The following is a 5,991-nucleotide window of genomic DNA, read 5'->3' on the forward strand; positions in this document are numbered from 1 at the left end:
CACTTTGGAGAGTGCAGTGGTGTATGGTGAACGCCAGCACATGGATACCTCTATCTCTTTCTGATTAATACCACCCTCTTTATCTGTTAATCCAGTAACTCAAATGTGGTTAATGTGCAGATCACTCTGCACTCAATTGTTGGTTTTAAAGTATACATTGCATGCCTTATGTCTGTAATCTTGGCTCTGGTATGGTTACTGCTAAATGGTATACTGCCTTCCCACACAGACCCCCACACTGAGAGGTCTTTCCTGTAAATGGGGTTTATCTGTGCACCAATGATTAACAACCAAATCGATCGTGTCAAAGGTTGAGTCAGCTACATCTGATAAACACAACATTGTTTTATATTGAGACAGCATAATTTGAAACAGATATAAAACTCTGAACAGCCTAGACCATCTTTCCTAATCATTTGTCCTCCATGTATAGAGATGAAAGAGGAGTTAATCATTGTCTCCATGCTCAGTGATATTAGGTTAAAAGGTGGCCAACATAACCACAGATTTTCATGAGCATTTCCCATAAAGACTTTTGCTTGTTCTGTGTTAAATCATTAACATTATGTTGCTTTGTTCTAAAGATGCAGAAGCTGATTGCTTCAGATGCATGGCTGAATAATATAGTTATAAGTAACTGGAGAACCAAAAGAGACCAGTTCACTAAACTGAGGTTGGATTTTAGTTTTAACTATGATTTCTATTGTTAGAATTGATGTGCTTAATTTTTATAGGACACCTTTCATTCACATATGAGCAAAAGCACTTTACCAATATTATTTAGTATTTGTGTGACAATAATGCCTAGAAGCCCAAACCAAGATCAGGGTCCCCCCTGTGCCTTATGTGTGCATATGCAGTGAGACACAGTCTGTTTTAAAGAGCTTATAATCTCAATAGTAAGCTCCCATTTAGGCACCAAAATGAGAGCTGAACTAAGTCTAGCCATTAATGTCGATGCTTACGCTGGAGCTGTAGAGCGCATGTGAAAATCTGGCCCTCTGGGTCTTGTCTCAGGTCTCCCAAGAAGTCTATGGCAGAGCAAGGCGTTGAACCCAGATCTCTGGAGTCCCCATCCAGCACCGAATCACCAGATCATTCCTCCTCCTTTACCATTTATTGTAGTTTATGCCAGTTTGTCTGAGAGCATGTATAATTCCTTGGGCAAGTTATTGATAAAAAGGTAAGAGAGGTGTCATATGATTTGTAATAATCTACCGAATCATAATGTCAATGGTGTCACCCTCTGCAGCATAGTCGGGGGGGGAGGGGCTTGCTACTTCACCCCACCTCTAGCTGTAGGTCCTCTGGTTGATGGAAATGTTGAAAATACAGTCTTATCAGAAATGGGTCAAGTTGAGCCTCATTCAAAAGCCCTTTCTCTCGCAAACACAATGGTACCAAACATGAGACCCCTGGGACAATTATGTAGCTATATATTTGAGAAAATATTTAGCAATGTTTTTAATTATACTTTAACACGGGCATGTGAAACATGCAACCCTTGCAAAAGGCTCTCAACTGACAGTGCTGTGTTATATCAGTTAATGCTTAGAACAGAATACCGGTTACAGACTTCTGTAAATGGAAGGAGTGCTTCCAGTTGATTTGCCCTCATCGGCAAAAAAGAAGCAATTCAGTGGTATTGATTGTCATCTTTGTTTATTATGCCAAAATAGCTGTAATGAGTCGCCATTAAGAATCAACATCCGGCAAGAAATTTACTGGAATCCATCCACCAATGGTATGCAAACAGGTCCACAACATACATTACATAACATAACTCATTGCAATCCCAAAGTAATTTATTACAAAATCCTTGTTTTCACTTTGATCTGGATCATTTTTGGACATCAGGAGGTAGAGGACTAGTAGTTGAATCTTTGGTAAATACCATCACAGAGGATCTGGTTAAACACAATGCTTGGTGGCACCTTACATGCTATAAGAAGTGCACTCATTAGCTGAATTTGACAAGGTTGGAGAGAACGTAAATCAAGCATCAGGAAAAAGTTGAAGATGTTGGGACAAGTGCAAGACTCGCCTTACAGTAGGTCTGATGGCATATGTTTTGAGAAGAACACCTGCTTCTGTGATACGCTGGAAGCCTGAAGGCATGCATTAAGCACAGTTTCAACATGCGAGAAGGTGAGAAACTGTATGAAGCAGTCATTCTTAGTGAGAACGTTGCTTGGAAAGTGGGTGCATTGACCCCAGAGTCACCCACGCGTATGACATCATGTATCATATTGAGTGCTACATCAAATATGTATGTAATGTGTTGCGGCAAAAGTAAAAGTAACAGAAACAAATAAAGGTTTTACTACGGAAAACGGTGCAACTCAGCTGGAGTTCATAAATTGCCTCACAGAGGCTGTAATGGATGGAAAAGTGGTGGCGATGGCTGACGCAAAGGCTAAGTACAGAGAAATACATGCTTTGAATGGGATTGAAGAGGAACTCACGCTTCGCAGAAAGGCTTTTAAAGCACTTGTTGTCAGAGGCCGGACCAGCTGCTGGCCTGCTCCCTGACAAACTTCGCTGCTGGGTAACCAGTGAGCCTACTTGTGCTGCCTTGGAACTGACAGAGTAGCCACAGCATCTGATTGGTTGCTGTTTAGCGGCCCTGCTTCTGAGCCTGGCACCCACAGTAGATCAGTAGCAGCTCAATGTGTACCATGCTCGCATCTGTGCTTGCCTGCTCCTGCTTCTAATCCCTGCATCTGCCCTGCTCCAATCTGCTTCCAGTCTATGCTTCTGCCTGGTTCCCATCCTTGTTTCCAAACCTGCTCCTGTTCCAGCTACCTTCCGCTCTGGTGCCAGCCCCTGTTCCTCTCTGGCTTCTCAGTTCTGGATTTGATCCTTTGGCCTATGACTCTGGTTATCCTCCAGCTCCAGCATTCAGCTTCTGTTCCTCTAGTACTGATCTTTGGCTCCACCTCTGGCCAACGACTCTCGTTACCCACTGGCTCTGGCATTCAGTTACTGTGCCTCCAGTGCTGACCCTTGGCTCATCCATGGACTCTGTTCTCCCGGACCCATCTCTAAGCAGTAGACCAAACTCTTGTTTCAATCACTAGGCCTGACCACCCACAGCCCAGTCAGTCGCACATATTGAAAATGAACTGTGGGATATGGGTAGTTTTTAGCAATCCTATCCACAGAAATGAATTGCAGCACATATCCTTAAATGCAGCAAAAGACGTGGCACTATCAAAAGCAGAAGAAAGTGCTAATGTCAACAGTGATATGAAGACTCTATTTGCAGCTGCTAAATTTTTATGGAGAACTAGTTTGTCCTGCTAGTTGGACATTCAGGGATCCATAGCTGATGTCAAACCTGAAAAAATTGTACTGCATGTGAAGAATTGCTTGAAGAATTTTGGCATCGCCTGGTGTAATGAAGCTGCTGCCTTGCACTGTTCAGTGGAGTTTCTTCATAGTTCCCATGTGTAGGCTTGCACTAAAATTATCTTGCTTGCCATCAATGCCACAGAGAGAGAGTTTCTAATGAACTCTGGAGTTTTGCACAAGACACAGATGTTCTAGCACTCTCTGTGAAACATTACCCCAGACTTCCGCCAGATTCCATTTTTGTGACTGCGGCTGGGGAACAGAATCGCTGTATATCCCTCAGAGATGTGTTCGTATCACTCGGACCATTAAAAGTCACCCCATTGCCAGGCTTCCACATCCTTTCGGGATGTGACACTACTGGAAGGTTGGCTGGAAAGATCAAATTATCTTACTGGGAAGCATCTGAGTCAGCCTCTGAAGACTTTTTCCTTGCTCTGAAAGTGCTTGGAATGGTTGAGATAGACCCTGATTTGGTCATAAATGCACTGGAGGTGTTCATACACCAGGTTTACCATTTGAAGACCAACATTACAACACTTGCAGAGCTACATTTTCTAAGAAGCAGACAAACAGAGAAAAGTTGACAAGAAATGCATTTATACCCTCTAGCAAGAGGGTAAATTATCAAGCAATGGAATGGCTCCAGGATGGTCGAGTGCATCCAAAACTACCTTCCCCTGTCAGGCATAGATGGGTCTTGGAGGGTGGACTGATCACACCAGTTACATGTGAAATACCATGCGTTCCTGAATCAGCCCTTCAGGTAATAAAATGCTCATGTGGAAAGACCAAATGCTTAGCAACCTGGAAATATTTGGCTAGCAGCCTGCCTTGTACAGAGATGTGCAAGTGTAGCATGAAGGAGGAGGAGTGTGACAACGTGCCTAGCAGTGCCACCCTGGAAGGAGATGACACTGCTGATGACCTGATGAATAAATGTTTTCAGTCCTACATGTCAAGGCTAACTTTTTAGGGTTACCAAAGATCAGTGCCTTTTTTTATGTCAGACATGCGTCCCTGTGTTAAAGTATCATTAAAAAAGTTGAGTTGTAAATATTTTTTTGACTATATATCAATACAATTGTTCTAGGCGTCTCGTGTCCGTGGGAGAAAGGGCTTTCAAATGATATCCAACTCTTCACCCATTTCTGATGGTATATTATCAAAATTTCCACAGACCAGAGGACCTGAAGCTAGTGGCCAGCGTTTTCCCCCTTTCACACCACAGAGGGTAAAACCATTAAAATAATGATTCTGTAGATTTTTACGATTCAAATGACACCTCCCTTACTTTTCTATCACTAACTTGCCCGCGGAATGAGATTTTACTACATTGTGCTCCCAGACAAATTACCAAAGTGACTATGTAGGCCACTGCAACAGCCGTTTTGCACACAGATGTCGCTCACATGCCGCCTTAGGACACAAATCTGCAAGATATTGAGCACCCTGAACTCTTTTCTGAAATCAGTGAGAATTGAGGGTGCTCGTTACCTAGGTGGAGTTCAGCAGCGCCTAGAAGGATCCATCCCTTCAGCACTGGGATCTATTTTATTAAGAGAGGAGATGTTCACCAGGACCGTGGGGCCATTCTCATAATTTCTGAGAATCCCAGGGCATCTTTAAATTCCACCCAGATGGCCACCAAACATGAACAAACAGAACCAGCAATGCTGTCAACTAAGGTGCTATGCAAACACATAAATAAGACCATTCCTGCCCCAGAGAGCTCAGTCTACACAAGGGGAAAAAGAGGGGTGGAACAGCACGGTAAGAGTAAAATGGAACCCATTATGCATAATAAATACTATCCCCAGGTCACCTCTTGCCTAGCCATTGTAAAACCTTAGATATGAGGAAAAAGGCAATTTCTATGTAACCTGACATTTAATACAAGATGATTCATAAATTTTAAGGCTAGAAGCGACCCCTATCGTTATCTGATCTGATCTCCATAGAACTAGAGGCTCTCTTTTAGAAAGGCAATTTAATTGGGTTGGATACTGCAATCCTTACTCAACAAGTGGCATGGGCCCAAACAGGGCCAAACACTTCTAACTTCCAGTGAAGTGCCTGCACTTCTCAGGAAATGGCCTCTTGTCTGTGGAATGGAAAGTTTCACTGCAGAATTAAGCAGAAACCTGTCCATGCCTTGTCTCTCTCATTCCTTTTCAACAACAAACAGATAGGTTGGGGTTTTTTAAGTATTTTTCCAGTCGTCCCATCTCCTAGCCGCCAGATTTTTAACTCTCATGTCACTTCCCATTGACTATTTTCTAAGGCAAGATTTAAATATGTGACTTTACTGGTGAAATATTTACTTTTTCAGCAATGCCTTGAGGAAACCTAACAAATGTAGGAGAAATGTAAATTGCTCCTAAGCTGATTTTTATTTTCTCTGACATTCTCCAACAGAGTTTTCAGAACTTCCTGTAGAAAGCTGTGTGCTAGCAACTATAAAGGTTGTCATGTGAATTTGTCAGGAGGTGGGTCATAGTTTTTCTACATGGTAAACAAAAGATCGACTAATTTACCCTTTGCTGCTTGAACCACTTTCAGAGCCCATAGAAGGCTGAACTGGAGTTCTGGTGGCTTAGGATTGCCAGTGATATTTGCTGATATTACCTTAGAATC

The sequence above is a fragment of the Lepidochelys kempii genome, chromosome 8 (genome assembly GCF_965140265.1).
Source record: "Lepidochelys kempii isolate rLepKem1 chromosome 8, rLepKem1.hap2, whole genome shotgun sequence".
NCBI classification, from domain to species: Eukaryota; Metazoa; Chordata; order Testudines; family Cheloniidae; genus Lepidochelys; species Lepidochelys kempii.